The sequence below is a fragment of the Malus sylvestris genome, chromosome 5 (genome assembly GCF_916048215.2).
Source record: "Malus sylvestris chromosome 5, drMalSylv7.2, whole genome shotgun sequence".
NCBI classification, from domain to species: domain Eukaryota; kingdom Viridiplantae; phylum Streptophyta; class Magnoliopsida; order Rosales; family Rosaceae; genus Malus; species Malus sylvestris.
Window position 1 is genome coordinate 24,623,686 of NC_062264.1, and position 23,549 is coordinate 24,647,234.

At 39.7% G+C, this 23,549-nt stretch overlaps 1 pseudogene; it reads right to left on the minus strand.

Annotated features, from left to right (window-relative positions):
- Positions 1 to 5,276: 5,276 nt before the first annotated feature.
- LOC126622040 (transcriptional elongation regulator MINIYO-like) lies at positions 5,277 to 19,464 on the minus strand (annotated as a pseudogene).
- Positions 19,465 to 23,549: the final 4,085 nt, after the last annotated feature.

The following is a 23,549-nucleotide window of genomic DNA, read 5'->3' on the forward strand; positions in this document are numbered from 1 at the left end:
AATGAAGATAGGAAAGAGTAGAATAAGATTATATCTATTTGGAAGCCCAATGATTGCCGGAGATGGTCAGAAAATAGCCTCAAAGTTGACTGGTTCGAGGGAAAACTGGAAAACTTGCCGGAAACTTGCCGAAAACTGGGTAAACTTTAAACATTCATAACTTCTTCAATACTCAACGCAATCAAGTGATTCAAAAACAAAAATCATACTTAGCAATGAGAAGAAGAGAATGGTACCTTTTTCAACTGCTAAATCGCCGTGGTTTGGCCGGAAAACAGCTCGAAAGTGGCTGTTGAAAAATGAGTCAGCAACTTTCGAGCCGTTTGCCAGCCAAACCACGGCTATTTAGCCATTTAAAAAGGTACCATTCTCTTCTTCTCGTCGAGAAGTATGATTTTTGTTTTTGAATCACTTAATTTTGTTGAGTATTGAAGAAGTTATGAACGTTTAAAGTTTACCCAGTTTTCGGCGAGTTTTCCAGTTTTCCCTCGGACCAGTCAATTTTGAGGCTATTTTCCGACCATCTTCGGCAACCATTGGGCTTCCAAATAGATATAATCTTATTCTATACTTTCCTATCTTCATTTTGATATATTACGGGTCGAATTTGGTTAAGAAACGATTGAATTACGAAGCTTTGAAAATTTCCCAAACTTCCAGCCAAAAGCTTCAGCGGAAGGACCAAAATCATGGATGGTGGACAATCTTAGGGACTACTTCTATTGATTTTAAATCTCAATGACCAAACTTATGGATGATGCAAATCTCATGGACCATTTTGAATAAAAAGCCTATATAATATTTAGGATAAGAGATTGTAGTTTTAATGCTACTCTAAGCTATTGGACTTCCACTAAAACCAATTGGACATAATAGAAGCCTAATAGTTTAGAGTCGCGTCAATTAGTAGAAGCCAAATAGTTTAGAGTCACGTCAAGTTTACTCTTTGGTTAATTACATGTGATTAGAGTTGATGTAATCCATGAATTTCAAACAAAGATTCAATTACTCAATATTTAATATAAATATTGTTATTATAAATGTATCCTGTGGAATCCTATGCGCGATTTATTCAAATCCTTTTCTTCAATTATTCAATCTTTGAAACAGTATTTTTTTCAAAAAGTACTAGATACATGTGGAAAACGTGCTTGCTTTAAGTATCTGATCCCACAATGTTGGATTAGTGGAAATTAGATAAGACACTTAGTGGAAATTAGATAAGACACTTTATCCAAGCCGTAACATCGATCAAGCTCCACAAGATATATGTGTTGAGGAAGATGTTTTGGGAGTTTAGTAAAATAAAACAATAAAAAGGTGTTTGCATAACTTTTGGAGCCTAATTGGATTGTGGTTTTTTCTTTTAATATTGTTAGACGTACTAGAACTTTCATGATGCTAAAGGCGAGAAGGACCGCATCTTAGAGCAGACGGTACTAGAAAATAGTCCTTGCCCTTCGAAATGTGGCCCGGCGAACCACATTTCGTGGGGTTAAGCAATTCTACCGGACGAAACCTTCATTTGATCGAGCAAATCTGATCAATATTTAGAGTTTTGCCAAAGTCGTTACACGGCGAAAAGTTTTCGTGGGGCAAGGATCAAATTGTCAAGCAAATTTTTTGTCGGTGGATTTCTTATAGGTCAATGTGACCCTTTGCCCAACGGTATAAACACTTTGTCCGACGACACGTTTCATCTAGTCGGGCGGTGGGCTAGCGCCTAGCGCCTAGACGGTTTAGTCGGATTTAGGTAAATTTCTTATATATCTTGTAAATAAGTGCATATTAACATTTCCAAAAAATTATACTTATATGAAATTCGTGGATAAGATAATAAAATAATGATAAAATACAAAAACAAAAAGTATCTAACAAATCCAAAATTTAAAAACACATTAAGCATATATGCCATATAACTTAAAGCATTTTGAATGATTATATCTAATTTTTAAAAAATAAAAGTAATAATATTGGGTTTGATGGTTCATAATAAACAGAAAATTTTGATGTCAATATGGTGGTTCATAATAATATTTTTTAGAGATCATATTAATTTATGTTGAATTTAAAGAGAAATAAAGGTGTTAAATATGTGGATGTGGAAAGGGCACACCCATCATTACCATCAATATATGTCAAATATGTGGATGTGGACGCATGGGAACTCTGCAATCTACACCAAGACTTAATAGTGACATCTTCAACCCGACACACCCATCATTTTTTAGGAGAAAAAACAAGGAACCGAACTGATAGCCTATGGCTTTTTACACAAAGCAAGCAATTTGATGCTAGCTGTTCAAATTTGATTGGAGAGAAACTAAGAAAAAAAATTAAATAAGAAGAGTGTGTGGTCACGTGGTGTGAAAGGAAGAGAGAGAACGTCTTCGTCTTTCCTCTTCCGCCAAATCGAGCGAGAACCAGAAGAAACCCAGAAAAATGCAGCTGATCTGTATTCTTGAAAACATAACAAAACTGAAATTCCTAGACCGCATAGGCCACTCAGTCACCCGTCTAGGCCACCCAAGGGCCGCCCAGGCTGTCTCGGCGGCCGCCTAATCCTTGTCCCGATTTTGCTCCCGATTTTGCGTTAATCCCCTCGGCCGACCACCGCCCAACGCCTAAGCGGCCATCTAGGCCGATTTTTAGAACACTGGTGTGTAGGGTTGGAAAAAATTCTCGAAAATCCTAATCCTGACCGAACCCAAATCAAAACCAACCTGAACTTTTCAATTTTTAAACATATTTGGTTCGGCTTTTATCCGGAACCATCCAGTTCGGTTTGAAACTTGGTTTAGAGCTTGTGAATTTTTGGTTCAACCGAACCGAACCAAAATTTATATATTTAAATATAACGTAAGCTAATTACCTCAAAAAAATGAAGCTAGATGGGCAAGAACCCATGACATCCGATCTTAGCCACTGAGCCAGCTTTCAACTTTTGCTATCATAATATAACATATATATTTATAGGAGTATTATCCACACACTCATTTTACTTCTCACACACCCTTTGTTATATTTTGTTTTTTGATATTTTTCAATTCATCTGATCCGACGGCCGAAAATTAGAAGGGTGTGTGAGAAATAAAAAATGATGTGAATATCACACCCCATATTTATATTGTTGGATAATTATTAGTTACGACATTTTTCAAACCCTAGTCGTCACTCTCTCATGATTTCACTTAGCCGTCAACCATCTTTTCCTTTTGAACAATACTTAGCTACTCAAATATGTAGGAACTCCTACTCAAAACTCTTAGTATTTTAATCACATAGCTTTGTACTTATAATCAGAACCGTTTATATTATGATCACAATGTAAAGATCAACTCCGCAAAAAATAAATTAAAATTAAGGTCGTTTAGTCAATCTATTGTAGCAAATACATAGGCGGCTTATAATGTTTTTACCAATACCGTTCATTTGTTTTTAAACAGTTTGATAACTAAACGACCTTAATTTTAATTAATTTTTTGCAAGGTGATTTTTACTCGATAATTTATAATATGAATGGTTCTGATTATAAACACGAAATTTTATAAATTGACAATGAATAATTTTGAGAAATTTTAAGTAAGAATTTCTACTTATCTTTAAGTAGCTAAGTATTGTTATTTCCCTTTATACTATTTTATCACTTTCTCACGATTTCACTTAGCCGTCAACCATTTTTTCCTTTGATGCTTTCTCTCTCTCTCTCTCTCTCTCAAGATTTCACTCAGTTGCAACATGCATCTTCTTTCTCAAACTCTTTTTCTCCCTATGTAGTTCAGCCGCAACAACTCAACTCACCCCTCTCTCTGCTATCCTTTCACTCACCTCTCTCTCATCTCCCTTCATTCGCCTCACATTCTATTCCCTTAAAGAATTGGAATTTGTGGTGCAACTGCTGGAGATTGGGCATTTGAAGGAAGCTGAAGGACTAGGGGTATCTTGTTTTTGAATTACGGTTCGATATAGGGATTTACAAATTGGGATTTGGGATAAATTTTTTATTTAGGGTTTTAATTTTGTTGATCACCAATTTGAGAGTAGGTTAGATGTGCTGCGCAGTTTGCGACCAGTTCGGTCAATTCAGAAGTGCACTAGTATGTATTTATTGTTTGCGATGAACGTGGCTAAGTTTGGATCGTGCAAAATCATGTTCTCTCCCTTTATGCTTCCAATTTGAGAGTTGGTTAGATGTTTCAAATATCGTCGTGCATTTGGGGAATCTAGGGATATCCTGCCGAATTTTTTACCATCAGAAATAGTTGTGTGAATCGCAAACCACAACACAAAAAATGCACTTTATGGGATAGGATCATTACGGGAGGCATAAGGGGGCGCTCAAACTGTGTGTCAAATTATTATGATGACTAAATTCTCCGAAAAAAGGCACAATGGACAGAGAGTGGATCAAGCTGCAAGGTAGAAGTTGTGATCAATACTTGTATGGGATTGACAAATTTATTCAATTTGCAAGCAACCCTTGCAGTGCTTAGAATCGTATGAGGTGTCTGTGCATGAAATGTAACAACTGTGTTTGGATGACACTAGACGAAAACCAATATCATTTGTATATGAATGGGGTGGTACACACTTACTCTAATTGGACTTATCATGGAGAATCACCCGTTACAATGTGAACATCTTCCTGCAGTGGGCACTTAGGCATGAACCCTCTTCATATGGCCTTGTTGATGACGACAAGTGATATTGAATGATATTTACCCTAATGCTTCGCTCAATATGGACAAAGATTCGTCCACAGATACAATAAATTGTTGAAAGAGGCTCAACGAGAAAGCATAGTGTACCATGACCAACCGGAACTACAATATGATGCTACAGATTGTTAAACGTATGCTTCTGAAACCAATTCATTGCTTCTAAATCATTCTGGCATGAAGAAGACGATGATCTCGAGTTGAGATATGACAAGATCCATGCATGCAAAAACAGTTGTGTGTTGTTTTACGGTTAATTCAAGAAGTTAGACAATTGTCCCAAGTGCAATGAGCCGAGATATGTCCAATGTTTCTTTAGAAAGGAAAAACGCCAAAGAAAATTAAAAAAGAACAGAAAAGAAGAAAACCAGCACGACAATGGGGCAGGGGAGAAGCGGCTTGTGGCTGCGGGAAGGGAACTACGGAGGAGGTGGGGAAGGGATGGCAGACTGGGCACTAAATTGGCGAATCTAACTCGAAGGAAGTTAATGATTTTCGTTTTCAAACTCAAGGAGAAAACTGTAGATACTTGAACTTCAACAGTTCTCTGAAGGAGCGTGTCAAAATCCAATGCTATTTCATACCGGATTTACAGAAGCTGGATCGAGCTTGTCAAAAGAATTCCTGTTAACTTTATTATGTACAGAAGTTGCCGGAGTTTTAGTTCAGTCGTCTACAAGTTAGAAAATTGATCAATCTATGCAAAAACATTTGATTGACCTAGCCGGCCTCTCTCTTTCTCACATACAAAAAAAAAAGCATACGAAGTGCAGAATTGCTCACGACAGATTGTTCTTTAAGGATGACTTTATCTTCTCCACAGCAGCTAAAAGTGAGGAATTTAATTCACAAGTTTCGTTCAGTAACTCGAGCCTCTTCTCAACGTCATTACCCACAGGCACTCCATCCTCGTGCTTGGTCTCATGCGGTATAGATGGCTTGTTATATTGAATAAGGTTCAGCATCATAGCCTGCGATTACATTACACATTGCATTAGATTCTCTCTCAAATGTTAGAAAGCAGTTTTGATATGAATAGTTATTATGGAATTACGTATTTATAGTATCATAATACGGCACAGTCCATAATCATTTTCAACACACAGGGAGTTCTGAATGAACATTCATGCTATACATTCAGTGTAAGAAGGCATATTTTGTACATTTATGTTTCACCCACTTGCTAGACACAACCTACTCTTTTTTTTTTTTTTTTTTTTTTTGAGAAGAAACAATTTTATTAAAGAATAGTGAAAAACATAGAAGTGGATAAGAAGTCCACCAACAAATTAGAAAGGAAAATCCCAATAGGATTTGGCTACAGTAGCCAATTCTAGACTTAGCTCACTTAACTGCTGCTAACAAATCCCACAGTATTTGAGATAGAGAGCAATTATTAAACTCTTTAGTAACCGAAGCCCAAAAAGATGCCCAATATTTTACTCTCCCCCAAAGTACATCTGCCCCCACTCCAGTATAGTCTTCAAAAATCCTTCTGTTGCGTTCCAGCCATATATTCCAAAAAATTGCCGATACCAGGCAACCCCACAAAGCTTTGGATTTTTTCCCTTTTCCAAGTGCCTTAAAATTGGTGCTTAGTAGCTCAAAACACCCTTTAGGAATGACCCAACTTACTTTAACCTCCTGAAACAGTTTCCACCATAGTTGGATCGAGTAGGAGCAATGAAGAAAGATGTGATTTACACTCTCCTCCTTAGCTTTACATAAACTACACCAATGTGGGGATAAACACATCAGAGGGTTTCTCCTTTGAATTTTGTCGCAAGTGTTGAGACTCCCAGTGGCCACAAGCCATACAAGTATTTTAACCTTCGGAGGAGCTTTTGATTTCCAAATCTGAGAGTAGGGTGGATAATAGTGCACAATCCCATTGTTGCTCAGTAATGAACGATAGGATTTGCATGTGAACAAACCTGAAACTTCTAGGTTCCACCTTCTGTTATCCATTTTTGATGGAGACAAGCGAACCACTTCCACTTTCTGTAATAAGTTGGCCGCCTCTTCTATCTCCATCTCATTCAGATTTCTCCTAAAATCAAAGTTCCAACTCAAGGAACTTGACGAAGCTTCCACAAAGCTAGAAATGTTATGATTATGCTTCCTCGATAATAAGAATAATCTGGGGAATTGCTCCTTCAGCGGTCCTCCTGCTAACCACCCATCCTCCCAAAACCTCACCCTCTCTCCATTGCCCACCTCAAACTTGCAGCATCCAAGAAACTGATTGGCACCACTCGAAATGTCTTTCCATGGGCTACGACTTGAAACCCTCCTTGGAGGAAGTGCATTCCATCCATTCACTTGTAGCCCATACTTGCTTCTTATCACCTTGTGCCATAGGGAATGAGACTCCCTTGGGAATCTCCACAACCACTTAGCCAATAGTGCTTCGTTCTGATTCCTCAAATTCCCCACCCCTAGACCTCCTTCCTCCTTGTTTTTAGTAACTAACTCCCATTTGACCAAATGGGATTTCTTACCTTCCTCCACGCCTTCCCAGAGAAACCCTTTCATTAATTTTTCTAGACGTCTTCTTACCCCGCCAGGAATTTTGAACAATGACATATAGTAAATCGGCAAGCTTCCCAAGACTGATTGAATTAGAGTTAATCTACCTCCTCTGGATAGGAAAGCCTTCTTCCAACTTTGAAGTCTTCTTTCCATTGTTTCTACCACTGGATCCCAAAACCTTATAGCTCTTGGCCTTCCCCCAAGGTGAAGTCCCAGATACTTTATAGGCCAACATCCTACCTCGCAACCCCAAGAAACTGCCATCCTGTTTAATTTCTCACTTTCTGAATTTATTCCTGCCAAAAAGCACTTCGCTTTGTTGATTTTCAATCCTGAGACCGAACAGAATAAGTTGAGCACTTGTAATAGGTTGTTCCAAACTTCCTCGTCTTCCGTCAAGAAGAATATGGTGTCGTCTGCAAATTGAAGATGAGAGATCTCCACCTTTTCTTGCCCGATACACAAACCTTTGATGAGATCATTTTCTTGAGCCTTTTCCATTAACCTGCTCAAAACATCGACTACTAAGGTGAAGAGAAAGGGTGACAGTGGGTCGCCTTGTCTCAATCCTCTTGAAGCTTGAAATTTTCCCCTAGGCCTCCCATTGATCAAAACTGAAAAATTTGCAGAGCATAAACATCCCTGCATCCATTTCCTCCTTCTATTGCCAAAACCTTTTCTTTGTAGTACTTCTTCCAGAAATCTCCATTCAACATGATCATACGCTTTTTCAAAGTCGATCTTGAGCACCAATCCCTTCTCTTTTTTCTGCCTTATCTCTTCTACCACTTCATTTGCAATGAGGACAGCATCCAAAATTTGTCGATCCTTAACAAACGCCCCTTGATGTGGAGAGACAGTGGTAACCAAAACCTCCTTCAATCTTGAAGCCAGTGTTTTCGCTATAATTTTATACAATCCAGTTACTAAACTGATGGGCCTATAGTCCGTCACCTTCAAAGAATCTGACTTCTTTGGGATTAGGCAAATGAAAGTTTCGTTCGTCACTGCATTTATTATCCCTTTCTCAAAGAACTCCTCCATGATCTTCATTATATCTTCCTTCAAAATATCCCAGCAATGTTGGAACATTTGCATAGAGAAGCCATCTGGTCCTGGTGACTTGTCCTTTCCACAATCGAAAACTGCTCTTTTCACTTCTGCTTCCTCAAAAGGCCTCTCAAGCCAAATTGCCTCAAGGGCGCTTATTGGGACCCAATTTATACCTTCTAAACCCCAACATGCCTCGTCGTTACTGCTAAATAAGGATTTGAAAAAATTTACAATATGCTCTTCAATCTCTTTTGCATCCTCTATTAATCCCCCTCCAACCGACTCCAACCTTTCAATATAGTTTCTCTTCCTTCTTCCATTTGCAACTCGATGGAAGAATCTTGTATTACCGTCCCCTTCCTTTGCCCATTCCACTTTGCTTCTCTGCCTCCATTTCACTTCTTCTTTAAAAGCTAAGTCTCCCACCAGGTTTTGGAGTTCTTCCCTTTTACTTCTAGCTTCAAAATCTAAGCCTTCCGCCCCCTCTCTCTTATCCAATTCCTCTATGTTTGCTTCCGCTTCTTTCAAGACTTTTTCGATTTCGCCGAAACTCTCCTTACTCCAGCTCTGCACCTTTTTTTTCATGGCTTTTAACTTGCTCATAAATTTATAACCCTCCCACCCCTCCACTTGCTCCGATTGCCACCATTCCTTGAATTTGTTCCTGAATTCTGGATCTTGGAGCCACATGTTTTCAAATCTGAAAGGACATGGCCCCCATTTCACTTTGTTGGTGTCTAGCTGGATTGGACAATGATCGGAAATGACCCTAGCCAAGGCCGTTTGTCTAGCCTCAGGAAAGATATCTTCGCAACCTGTAGAGCATAAAAATCTGTCTAATCTCCGACACACAGGTTCTTCTCTGAGATTTGACCAGGTAAATTGTGCATTGAGTAGATCCAAATCCTTGAGTTCTGTCTCTCGAATGAAATCATTAAAATTCCTCATGCTTTTAGTCAGCCTCCCCCCGTTTGATTTCTCATTTATAAATCTAACCACGTTAAAATCTCCTCCTATACACCATCTTGTTCCACACATACCATAAAGTCCCGCCAATTCTTCCCAAAACTCCCTTCGCTATCTATTTTTACATGGACCATAGACTCCGGATAGCCACCACTCCATCCCATTTGGAGCCTTAATTTTTATTGATGCAGAGAAAACACCGACCAAAGATTCGGTTACTGAAATGTGTTTTGTGTTCCAGATTACAGCTATACCCCCTGAGCTTCCTTGAGCAGGGACAAAAATCCACTCTTTATATCTGCTTCCCCACACGCTAGCCACAAGACTTCTGTCAATCAATGATTTCTTAGTTTCTTGTAGTATGATGATGTCCGGCTGTAACCGTTGGAATTGCTTTTTCAATGTTAGCCTCTTCCGTGTACTTCCCAATCCTCTAACATTCCAACTAATTATCTTCATTAACACTACTAGTGCCCCTGTGAAGTTTGCTTTCTCCCTTAAAACCACCCTCTCCCTTGCCTCTTCTGACTTTCCCATTCTTCTTTTCTTGGAATAGAGACCTTTTCAACGGAAACAAGGAAACCTTCATTTTAGACAAAAATTTGGAACTTAGATGTTGGGCCTCACGATTGGCTGATACTCCTGCCGATTTTTTCCTTCTACTGTACTTCAATATTTTCTTGTTTTTTCCTATTTCCTCAGTAACGGACTGCTCCTTGTGATTGGTTGCCTCCTCCAACGTTGTCACTGCTTCCAAATTTGAATCAATGAAGAGGTTGTGGAGGTCCTCACAGGATACTTTAAAATCGTCAGATATTTCTTTTTCCTCTTGATAGTAAGCATCCACCTCCCCATCAGCGACAGAAGATTGAGCGGAGAAATCTTCGTCGTCACTGTCTAACAATTGAACCGAATCCATGCCAAAATCCTCCATCCTTCTCCACCATTGATCTGCTGAATTCTTCTCACTCGACCCGCCCGGTGATCGGACAATGTCGTCATCGGCCTCGCACTCCATATCTTCCTCTAATTCACTAACTGAATCAGTGAATGTGAGGTTAGAAGACAGCGCTTCCGTCGGATTAGGCCATTCTAGGTGATTCTGACAAGAGCCAAAATCATGTGGTAGAAGAAGCTTTAGCCGCTTTCCGCCCCTGTCGTGTTGTCCAAATCTCCCAAAGAAACTCGAACTTATGCTCCAGGAAGGTCTAATTGGAGCGCCTGCTGCATAGAACTCCATCGCCCGAAGTTGCTGGGGATCTCCCAAAGCCATATACTGTGGCGCGGTATTCCTTAGAGTTGGCAGCCTTAGGTCCTCAAGCGGGTTCGAAAACGTTAGAGACTTACACAGAAAGTCCATTTCGGATTGTTGATGAGATCTCAGCCCGTGAATAGTTAGGGCCGAATTACCATTTATAATTGTAAATAAATGTTTGGCAGCCATAGGCCCGCTCACCACAATGTTATCTCCAATATTTGGGCTTTGTGGATCAAGGCCCGCTACTCCATCAAGTTTAATTGGAATAAAGTTGTTTTTATTGGGCCCGCTCCTGTCACATGCATTTACACTATTTCTAGTGAAGATCTCCACTCTTGTTCCATTAAAATACTCCCTGCTTGTTGAAATTTGTGCCTCCTCTGTACTAGAGCCACCGCCATCTTCTTTCCCATCTAATTCCAAACTTTTGCTTTTACCCGGAGAAATCATGATACTGGATCTTCCTTTCAATTTCGAAATCATTAAAAAATCATTTACCGCCGCTTCTATTGATTGACTCGCCGTAGCTGTCACGTCCTGTTCTTGAGATGGCGTCCCACGCTCTCTTTCAGGGAAAGTAAGGTCATAGATTGGGTTTGCATGCTCCTCGGAACTCGCGCCCACAGTCACAGACCTGTTGTGATCAAGCTTTCTGTCACATCCGATGGTGACTGGGCAGTCGAAAGCGCCTATTCGGAAACTGACGCAAGTCCCCGTCGTGTGAGCTGCCTTTCCGAGCTCAGCCGTCGCCGGATGATGTATTCCAGAAATCCTTTGTAATTGCTGATCCTTTTTCAGAGACCCAACTAAAGATTCCGATTTACCCCGATCTTCAGCCGAAAGCATAGGTCTCTTCGCTGGCGTTAATTGTCGGATCCTGACCCTGAAGACTAGGTCTCCGTCAGCCACTTCTACTACCTCAGGGATGAAACCAGTGAAGTTGGTTTTTAGTTTTATCTTTGCTTCAAGCAGAAAACCAAAACTAGTGGTTGTTTGGTCAATGTCCGCCAGACCTCCACAAGCCTCACCAATATCCTGGAAGAATTTTTTGGTCCAAAGATGCGGTGGTAAACCTTCCAATGCAACCCAACCTCCATAACTGACCGCCAATCTTTTATTTGAATTCAAACTCTCCCACCACCCCGCTAGTTCCACCACGGGATACTCCTTCATAGCTATAGCTCCAAGTAGTGCAATTTTTTTTGCTTCCTCCTCGTTCTGGCAAACAAACAGTGCTTTGTTGCATTGAAATGGCGAGAGTCTGATGTCCGTTCCCAGAAGTTTTCGAAGTGAGGCCTCCACCTCCCTCCAGGATTGATGCACCACCTTTCTCTCACAGACTACAACACATCCCCAACTGTAAGATTCTTTAGAGCAAGTCCTCTGATTCCAAGTGTGTTCTTTCCAAAAATCCTCTCTGGCACTCCGTGTGGATTCCTCAGTTGACGTCGACTTGCCTCCAATGACTGCATCCCTGTATGAGCCCTGAAAGCCGCCGCCCAAAAGATTTCTCCTAGGCTTAGTTCCAACCCGGTTCACCTTCCTCATTGTAGCCCCCGTCTTCTTTCCCCCTCGCAGGATCTCAGACATCAGCTCTTCCAGATTTCTCCATCCGATGCCTTTGAAACCTTTCGGAACGAAGATATTTCTGACAAAACCATCCTTTTCAGTTTTGGAAAGAACCAGGACCTCCCCGTTTCTGTTCTGAAATCCTTCAACCCAAAACTGATAGTTGTGACCCTTGTATTTTCTGAAGAAGTTCAGTCCTCCCGTGTCAATGGCCGCCTTTAACTGATCAGTGATCCATGCTGCACAACCCAAGTCAAAAGATATCTGATATCCTCTGGCTCTCGTTCTCTCTGTTATCCTAATCCTCTCGCCAAAAGACTTCTCTTCAATCTCTAAAATGAAAACCTTGTGCTCAACTTTAAAATCCCTGGACAAGTGTCTGTAGCTCATCTTGCTTTGTTTTCTTTCATACCTTAAAATGCTTTGTTTCACTTTTCTACCAGATCAAAAGTTGATGAAAACCTTCATCCCATAAAAATCCCCTTGGAAAAAAGGGACGACTTGGAACAGCTGTGTAAAGCTCAGCTAGGAAAGTCCAAAGTCACCAAGGCGTATGTCTTGATCTTTTGTCAAGAATGTGAGGGAGACACAACCTACTCTCTAGGCAGACTTACTGCAAGATAATCACAGACTTACTGCAAGATAATCACGAAGAGTTTTAACGATTGTAAGAAAAATATGCATACCTCATGTTGCTGCTTCAGAGAGTAGTCTCGCAAAAGAGACCTTGAAAGCTTATTCCTAAGCAATAGCTTGTCACCAGTGTATGAGTTGAAAATGAAAGCCGAAAGGTGGTGGATAACCAGTTTATATGCAAGTGATCCTCGACTTGCAGCCCTATCGAGGGCATCAGAAGTCCATGACTTAACGTACGCCTCCAAAATACCCGGATTATCGTGCACAAGCACCAGATTTGATAAATTTTTATCACCTTTGTCATAATAAGGCCACTAATTTTCATTCTCATTATTATGATTTTTATCTCGCACACGACACTCAAAACTCAAAACTGAATAACAAATCACTCAATTCTCATATCAAGTAAATACTGAATAGCACAAACAAGTCAATGACTAATCAGCGTACCTCAGCAGGTTCAAGGTACCCCTCTGCATCAGTAAAGCATTTCTCAAGAGGTGGCAGAAGTTCAAGAACACGAGAGTTGGTTAGTGTATTCCAGGCAGCAAGGCGCACAGGAGCTTCCACACAACGATGCAGATAAACTGCAACTTGCCGGCCATATATCAAATCACCATAAGATACAGCAGAAAACTGATCCACAAGAGTTTCAATAAATACTGAGTAACTCTCGTGAACCTCTGATTGGAATGCCAGAACGTCCAGGTTGTTTTCGTTTCTAGGTTCTGGCAATAAGGTAGACGGCCTTGCCTGATGAACAAGATTCCCATAGAGATCTTGTAAAGCTTCAAAAACAACCCTACTCTTCTCCTCCTCAACCACACCCATTCCAACGAGTAAGATCACAGATAGAGAATGCAATTTCCAAACCAACGAAACACTATTAACTGTGGATGGGACGTCAACTGGTAAGAAACTGGACAGTGCTTCAATACCCAAAAGGAAGAAAAGCCCAGATTTGGCAACTCCAAGAAAATCACCTTGATCCTGCATGAGGTCTTGTACATTGGAGAACTTCTTAAGACCAGCATGCTTGCTATCACAAAGGGTCGAGATTGGACTGAGAAACCAGGAAATGGGTAGTGGCAGTCTCTAGTGAGCCCACTCTGCAACTAAAGATGTGCAATTTTGACTGATCATAGGTGGTGTGTCCGATTCCTCGTATATGGTATTGAGGGAAGCTTTACCCTTTTTCAGTGATTTACTATCAGAGGATTTCATGCCATCACTATCTTTGAGCTTTTTCTTTACAGATAACCATCTGTCGCTGAAATGAGAAGCTAATGTTTTACTAAAGAGTAGGTAATCCTCTTCTTTATAATCCCAATCAAACAGTTTCATTCCCCCATTTGAGGAAAGAAAACGTCGAATACAGAGATCAAGATACTTAAGAACCGATACATCAAGCAAAATGTTTAACGCCTTTGTCACATAAGTCCTGTCTGTTGGTCCAGCACCTACACATACTACTAAAGATGAATTAATTGCCAGCATAGTAAAAGTCATTTCTTCTTCTGTGGGGCTATCAAAATTGGACACAAGTGTCCAAGTTTCAAGTAAGTAAACGAGAAATCTTGCATCTGCCTGTGATAACAAAACAGTACCAGACCAATATCCTCCACCAGAGGCACCCCAGCCAACTCCTACCCCGGGAGCAGGTCCTCCCCTGCCAAACATCTCAATGGACTGCACATGGGGCCACTCAGAAGCAACTAACTTCATAAAAGTATTTTGCACACTTCTCAATTCAACCAAAGACCCCTTAAGTAAACCATCCTTAAGTACTCTCTCTTCTCTTGATGAAGTGTAATTTTGGGGAGGTGTTTGGACGCCTGTCCTGGCTAACACTATCAATTTATCGATGCTAACAATAATCCCCACCAACCTCTGTAAGCAACATACAGAAGCTAATGATGTTTCGCAGTTACCAAGATTTCTCAAATGGCACAGTTTCTCAATGAAAGAGCCATCTCCCTTGGGATCTATTCCATATTTTGCATAAAGAGTATCTGAATGGCCCATAAACCCATTTTTAATCATTTCAAGTCCCACTTTAGGAACAAACTCTGGAAGCCATGGCACATGACCACCACTTTCAAGTGAGTGGACAGAATCATCTGGTATCACTCTTTCAAGCACTCTGAAAAGCATGTGTACTACAGCTGAATACACCCATAACAAGGAAGTGACTGATAAACCCTGGGCAGTAAGACCACCACGACTTCCATTTTCTCTCTCAAAGAACTTGCATATGCTGGGATCATTCTTCAAAACTATCCACTTTAGAGCTATATCAACCATTGGACCAACCTGGCTTCAAGACCAGAATTCAGTTCCGTAACCAGAATGCTCAGAGATTTCATTGCTCAGACACATCTGTGAGAACAGACTTGGGAGCCTTCTAGCCAAAGCCTCCAGAACAAGGTATCCCTCAGCAGAGATGGATGCAAATTCACAAAGTACATCATTCTCAATAAGTTTTTCAATAGTAGGTGCGTTCAGCCACAAGCACAAGTTACGGAAAATATCTGAGAAGTATGACACACAATAGCCATGCTGAATAAAAACCTTCCAAAAACGCAGTTGTTCAACCTTCAAAGCCGAAGAAAGTTTACAGTTTTCCTTTCCAGATTTTACCCAGTTGTCAAGGAAGGAAATAGATTGATACAAATGCCATGTCATAGTTTGGAAAGTCCCATTCTTTATAAAAGCAACACAGTTCTTCCGATCAGATTGAGCCAACACCTTTTATATACACAAAAATAAGGATAAAAGTATTAGTTTTATCCAGAATTAAATGCAGGCATAATTCCCTTATAATAGTTCATCAGGAACAAAATATGCGAGACAATTGGACATAAAAGTTGTACAGAAACTGCTGACCTTTAGAAGTCTAACAGACTTTATTTTAGAAGGCTGGATATCTACAGTGTCTTTTGCAATAAATCTGCTGATAATTGTTTCAAGAAGCCTTTCACAATTCATGATTGCAACCGCACATTTTGGGGAATGCCTTGCAATTGCAATAAGTATAGAGATTGTGTATTCTTCCAAAGCCGCCATAGGGTCTGACTGAAACCACATAAAACAATACACTTTAGGAGGAAATTGCAGATCTTTCCTCAAGTTCCTAAAAAGTCCTTCAGTATAAAACTTTTCTAGCAGCATCTTACTATATTTTTAACACTATTAATTGTTGAATCTGTGTTCTGTCATATACCACAAACCAACATTTACATCCATCCAACAATGGGAACTAAGAATGTAGTTCAGCCCTCGTTACCTTGATAGAAGAATCAGAAACAAATTGTGAAAAAAAAAATGTATGCGCACACACATGACACACCAATAACCTTGTGTTAAGACTTTAGGAATCCTTCAAGCTTGGCACTTATGCGCTTTCTGATGTGTTACACTCATGTTTAATGTTAAAGATGCCGGGCAATTTAGTAACATTAAACAAACTCTCTACATCAACTAACAAAAGATTAAAGACGTGCAATGAATGTCAAAGTCCCACTACGAAGGAAGGAGGTGAGGGTCTGAATTTAGATTAGTATTTGGTTCTCTATTATAAATCTTGGGAAGCTTGAGTGATTATCAAATCCCTGCATAGCTCTTATAGTTGTCCCGAATAGAAAGAAACTAAAGGACTAACCTCCAAAACATAGCGAAGCCGTGGAAGGATTCCCATCCGCACCAAACCTGCCGCAAAATCTTGTCCAGCAACTACAACATCATCCTGAATGGTACGTTTCCCTTCAGTCTCATCATTAATAATTTCCTCATCAAGAGCAAATATATTAGAAGGCTTGGCATTGTACTTCCAAAATCCACCACGAAGGAAACCAACATCAATCTCTGGTTTGCTTCTGAATACAGGGGCAGTAAATATATCCATATGCAGGGTTGCTATTTTCTGAGAGCAGAATATATTAAGCTTGAAGTAATAAAAAACTGATAGATTATAAACTTCATAAAAAAGGTCGTACCCAGTGCACAAGGCTCCCGCTTTACGCAGGGTCTGGGAGAGGTGAATGTCGGCTAGCCTTACCCCCATTTATGGAGAGGCTGCTCCCAAGTCTCGAACCCGAGACCTACCGCTCATGGGCGAAGGCACTTGCCATCGCACCAAGTGCGACCTCTAGATTATAAACTTCATAAAAGTAGAAAAAGAACAAAGAAACGTATTACCAAATCATGAGCCTATTGCCACAGCTGTAGATATCGGTTGCACGATTAGAATAGTAATAAGAACAGAAAAGAAAACCCTACCTCTGAGACGTCAAAGAAGCTCTCATTCACATCACAGCTTAATATGCGGTGAAGAACTTTGGCACAAGCCAGAACTAAATTATTGTGGTTATCATCGAGACATATCCTACAATAAATTAGAGATTAAATTGCAACAATATCCAGTAAAAAAAAAACTCATATAATCAGAAAGATGGCATAATCGTGTTTGCAATATCAACTAGTATGCAATAACACCACAAAACAATCGAACATAAGAGTAAGTATACAAGATGAAGGCGGACACTTTAGGTATGGCTGGTTTCAACAAAATTTTGGAACATAAGGATCCAGATATTATTCACCTAAGAGATAAAATAAGCTCAGGTTCTGGGCCAAGTGCATAAGCCCAAACGGCTTCCCAGTCAGCAGATTTGTCGAGTTTACTAGTATCTTTTCCAATAAACTGATCTTGTGCTTGAATATTTTGTAATGCCTTATCAAGCACAGTTGAAAGGAAATGCAAAGCCAGCGTCCGCTGTCCAGGAATCTAAAACCACCAAACAGCATATGGTAAAACAGGATAATTGAAATCAGGACGCAAACTTTACCAGTAGCAACAAGATTTGACACATAATATAATAGACCCACGGTCATGGACATAGTATATCATCAAATTTAGAGAAATTAAAAAAATTACATTATCAAAACAGTTGGTGTACTATTAAGAGACACTGCTTCTTTAATTGTATAACCAGCAGCACCGGGATCCCCCTCAGTACGCAGGTAGTCACGCTCGGATAAATTACCTGTACAATGGGAGAAAATTTTACCTGATGCTCTATTGAGGTATATTCATCATTTTAAAAGTAATATCATTCAGTGCAGTTGTGCTTCCCATACAAATAAAAATTACCGATGCTACAAATTTCATAAGGTCGTACCCAGTGCACAAGGCTCCCGCTTTACGCAGGGTCTGGGAGAGGTGAATGTCGGCTAGCCTTACCCCATTTATGAGGAGGCTGCTCCCAAGTCTCGAACCGAGACCTACAAATTTCATAGTAAAGAGAAAATTCAACTACAAAACTATGTCCCATGTTTGGAGAATATAAAACAGTAAAAATAGAAAACAAAACAGGAGTGATGAGGAGACCATGATCTCTTCAAATATGGAACGAAAAAGAAAATTAGCTTCTGCCGAAAAATCATATAAACAAGCATTAAAACTTACTACTCTGAGATATCTGGTGGAAGCCATTTATAATAACAGTTCCATCCAAGGAAAACCTTAAGTCCCTAACTGCCTGGACTCTCTCACTCCAAGCATTCCACAAACTGCCACTGGCTTTGCCTGAATTCTGCTCCAATCTATCCTTAACTGAAGTTTGTGTATCGTTTGAAGTAATTTTTGTAGCCACATGAGACGGCCCACTGTGAGAGCTAGAGGAAGCTTTTGGTTCATTGTTATCTGAGCTGGGGCTTCTTTGCTTCCTCAATTTCTCTTCACCCCTCCGTTTGAGTACTTGGAGCAATGCAGGGTCTCCCCATGATCTCCGCCTGTGCTTCTTCAATCTCATCTGCAGACATCCCTTGCAACCGTGCATGGTTCTCTTCATCAATCTGAGCCTCAAGTGACACAGATTCCCCTTGTTCATTTCGAATATTATCAGGCATGGAATTTGCATTCATGTCCGCTTCAATTTCCATGTTGTTAAACACAGATTCTTGTTCACTCTTCGAGTTACCCAACACAGATTCTTGTTCGCTCTTCGAGTTACCCAACACAAATTCTTGTTCAATCTTCAAGTTACCCAATGCAGATACATGTTCATTCTTTTGCCGGGAAAGCAATTTATTTGACTCAATTTTTCTAGTACTAAATTCCATTGTTTCCCTTAAAGTTCTTGAGCTATTATCATCAAGCTCCTTCTCTGCCCACTTACTGAAGTCCATATCCTTCTTCTTCTTCCTCTCAACCCGTATAGCGAAATCCCTGATGTGTTCGAAGTCCATAACATCTTCATCATCCTCATCATCCCCTTCACCACCATCCTCCTCACCACCCAATTTACTATTCACCGGACCCCAATGCTGTAAAATCAACCAAAACCAATCACAATTCATGTATATATTCACCATTTTCCCTAAATTATCAAACTTTCTTATCAACCAAACAAAAAAATCAAAAATTTTCACCTATGTGACCAAATTATCAAATTTTAAACTTTTCACAGTGGCGATCATAGTAACAATCTTGCAGGGCTTACAGGGCCGGCGGAACGGTGGCGAGCGACGGGGAAAGGAAGAACCGTCGGCCGAGGCGGTGGAGTGGGGCCCAACAGCGGCATATCGGAAATACCTTTCTCGACTATGCCACCGACTAAGCTCGAAGCTCCATCGCCGTCGCTCGTCTGAAGTGCTTTGGTGCCAAATATGACCTTCGGCTTCCTCTTGGTTGGACCGCTTGCTTTGGTGCTTTCCTTCACCATGGCTAAGAGCTTCTAGGGGTGGGTTGAAAAAACCGAAAACCGAAAACCGAACCGAGACCGAAAAAAAAAACCAAACCGAACCGAATTTGGTTGGTTCGGTTTCGGTTTCTGGGGTTTGGAAACCGAACCGAACCGAAGTTCTTCAAAACGATGTCGTTTTGTAATTTTTTAATTAATTAATAATAAAACTATTCTAAACAGCATCGTTCTACACTTCTACTTCTACCGTGTAACCCTAAGTCCCTAACCCTATCCGCATATTCCTCTTTGCTCTCTCCCATTTTCCCAGTTTGCCTCGACACCTCCTCTCTCTTGGCCGTCATTCTCTCATCTCGCCGTCAGCTTATTCTTGCCGTTTCAAGTCTCGACAGCAAAAGGTTAGTCTCACACTCTCACTTCTCTGTGTTTAATTTTCTGTTCTATTTATTTGTTGAAATTGGTTCAGTTTGGACAAGATTAGAGAAGGATTCATTTCATACTTTGCATTTTCTATTAATCTGCCGGTTTTCTGGGTTTCTTTCTGCAACAATATATTATATGTGTAGTGTGGTCATGTGAATTTGAGATATTTCAATTTTCAATAGATTGTAATTTAAGATTTTTCTGGGAGGGTTTTGGTTTTTGGGAGGGTAAACATTTTGGCCGTACTGGGTTTTGGTTTTTATAGATTGTAGAGAGAGAGGGTGGAGAAAGAGAGACAGATTGTCACTGTGAACTGGCCCGTCCCCGTCATTCAGCAACCTTCATGCCAGAGAGATAAACCCGACTCTGAATCATTAAACAATTAGTAATGCAAATGACAAGCGTGCCAATTAGTCATGCAATACTTTGTTCGTTAAACAATTAGTAATGCAATACTTTGTTCTTTTTGATACAAAACATACGCACGCACTGAACCCACGGAAACATAAAAGATCATCTCGTTATCTACTATTCTGAAGACTAACGATGTTGTTTGCCATTTTTTGTTGCAGTAATCTGTTTAATTCATTTGATACAGCTAAGCAAGGCATAGTGACTCTGGATCTCAACCAGTTTGTCTACTGCAGTGAGTGCCTTACTAAATATGACACTGAACCCCATCTGGAGGTCACTTTAAATTTACAGTTCTTGGTTGCTTAACGAGTATCTTTTCTTCAGGCCACATCTGGAGGTTACTTTTCGAATTTTGGTTAGAAGGATAGGACTTTGTCACTCCATATCTGCCTTAAAAATTCAGTGTGATTGTTTTTCTATTTTCTGGATTTTAATCTTGCTAACTAAAAAACAGTAGGCTAATTTATTGCCGGACCAAATTCTATATCAACTGTATGTATATCATGTGAATGATATCATGTTCAGAGTAAGAAGATACTGAGTTCAGGACCTCCAGTACCCTCATTAGAGTGAATGTTACAGTTTGCAATTAAGATAGTGAATGTTATAGTTTTAATTAACGTTTACTTTTGTATAAGTTTGTAGTACTAACTACTATCCTCTTATTATTTTGATGTTTATTTAACTTTGGACTTTGGAAGACTTGATTGTAATTGAACTTTGAATGTTTATTTTCATTGTTTTTTATTCTATTAGAAATTTGGAATGCTTATTTCATCGATTATGTTGAAATGAGACTTTGATTTTATTTATACTCCTTTGGAAGATGTATTACAAAATGGCTGCAAGTTGTTTTTTTAGAAATTTTTTTTGCTATTGAGAGAGAGAGAAAAAAAAAAAAAAAAAAAAAAAACCGAACCGAGAAAAACCGAACCGAATACAAACTGACAGAAAATCAAACCGAACTGAACCGAACAGTAATTTCGATTCGGTTTCCGATTTTGGCAAAAAACCGAACCGAATGGAACTGAACCCACCCCTATGAGCTTCACTCTCAACTCTCATAAAGTAGGGTTGGAAATTTGGGCAGGCTCAATTTAATATATTAACCAGCAAGTCTTGGAGAATACACACAAGTTAGCAATTTGATTTATTTTTATTCTTTGGAATTAAATGAAAAAGATTATTTAACCGAATTTTTCAATAAATATGAATAGCTTCTATTATATTCTTAAATAAAAGGGTTAATCTTTGTTTACTACTATGAAGTTTCGTGGTTTTCAACATTTTATACATGAAGTTTTTTTCATCCCAGAGTCATACCTCAAGTCTTAAATTTGGAACAGTTTCATACATCAGTTAAGTTTTCCGTTAGAGCTTCTGTTAACTGATGACATGGTGCCCACGTGGACAATAACTTAGCGTCACGTGTTAATATAGGTCAACTTTAATAATAAAAAATTAAAAAAATACACAATAATAAAAATTATAAATAAATAAAACTTGGGTTATCTCCTACTTCTCCCGACCTTCCCTCCATTCTCCCTTCATTCTCTCATATGCACCCTCACTCCTCTGATCCTTCCCTCCACCTCACCGCCACCCTACCAAACCCATATCCTCTGCACCCTCACTCCCTCACTCCCTCACTCCTATGATCCATCCCTCTACCTCAACGCCACTCTACCAAACCCATAACTGGTTTCTGTGCCCCCTGCCTCAACGAATGCCTCGCAGGCCTTGACTCCGTCGTCGCCGCTTATCAAGAACCCTCGACCCATAACCCCCATTCTGGGTATGAGCTCCAGAGAAGCAAGTTGTGTTCCAGAACGAGACCCGAATCGTCATCGACCAACGCCCCGGACCCGACCCGGCGCAAATTGTGCAATGTCAGGGCCTGGAACACTCTGTCCAAGCTCTTTAACATCGACGACGACCGCAAATGAGTGCCGAGAAAGTTCCATGTCAAATTGAGATATGGAGATAAGGACAATGGTGGAAACGAAGCTAGGGTTTTGAATTTGCATGCAGATGCAAATTCGGAGTTCAAGATGGGCGAGGGTAAGGATTCGAAGGAAATTGCAGGCAAGATGAAGAAGGCTGAGCAAAAAGGTGAAGCAATGGTGGCGGAAGTAGAAGACGAAGAAGGCTGAGAACGAGGGTTTCGTAGTGGAGAAGATAAGGGAGACCTAGTCCGAAGTGGGAAAGTGTGCATTCTCCGGCGATCAAGCCCAGCAACCCTTCCGTCTTCCAATCCTTCAAAATGATAATTTGGGCGTCGAGTTGGGATTTTTGCTTTTAGGTAGAAGACGGGTTGCAGAGGGAAGAAAGGAAGGGGGGTTGGGGGAGGTAGAAGACGGGTAGGGGATTTTTTGTATTTTTTTAGTTTTTTAATATTAAAGTGGACCCATATTGACATGTGGCGCTCAGTTATTGTCCACGTGGGTGCCACGTCAACAGAAGTTCTAATGGAAAGCTTAACGGATGTATGAAACTGTTCCAAATTTAAGACTTGAGGTATGACTCTGGGATGAAAAAAACTTCATATACCAAATGTTGAAAACCACAAAACTTTAGGGTAGTAAACATAGATTAACCCTAAATAAAATGATGATAAGAAAACAAAATGAAGGGGTTAAACAATTAACAATTTATCAGAAAAAAAAAATCGAATGTTGCTCATACTGTTTGACGAGAATCTAACGAATGATTGTAATGATGTTTTATTGTCAATAATTGAAGGTTTTTTAGTCAATATAATTTCTGAGATTTGTCTAACTTTTAACTTTGATTCCTAAGATTTTAAATCAATAGGAGTAATCTCTAAGATTGTCCACTATCAATTATTTTGGTCATTCGGTTGAAAATTATGTTAAATAATGATCCAATGACACAATTACCCTCAATATAATAAACAATAGGGCAAAATGATTTGACAAAAATTAAGGGTATTTTTTCATTTTATCCTTATTTTATTTAGATTTTTCACGAAATGACCAAAATAATTTATTGTAGACAAACTCAGGGATCAATTATATCGATTTCAAATTTCAGGAACCAAAGGAAATAGTTATACAAATCTCAAAAACCATTTTGGCTAAAAATGTCAAGTTCGATGTTGAGGATTGACCTCGACATAGTAGCTCCATTTTTTTTTTCTTTTCAATGTTTAAGGCCTTGGTTGAGATAGCAAGCACATGCTAAACTCTTGACTCCCTATCTTTCCAATTTAATTAAAAATTCAACAATTTTAGTGAAGCTACATACAACCCTAAG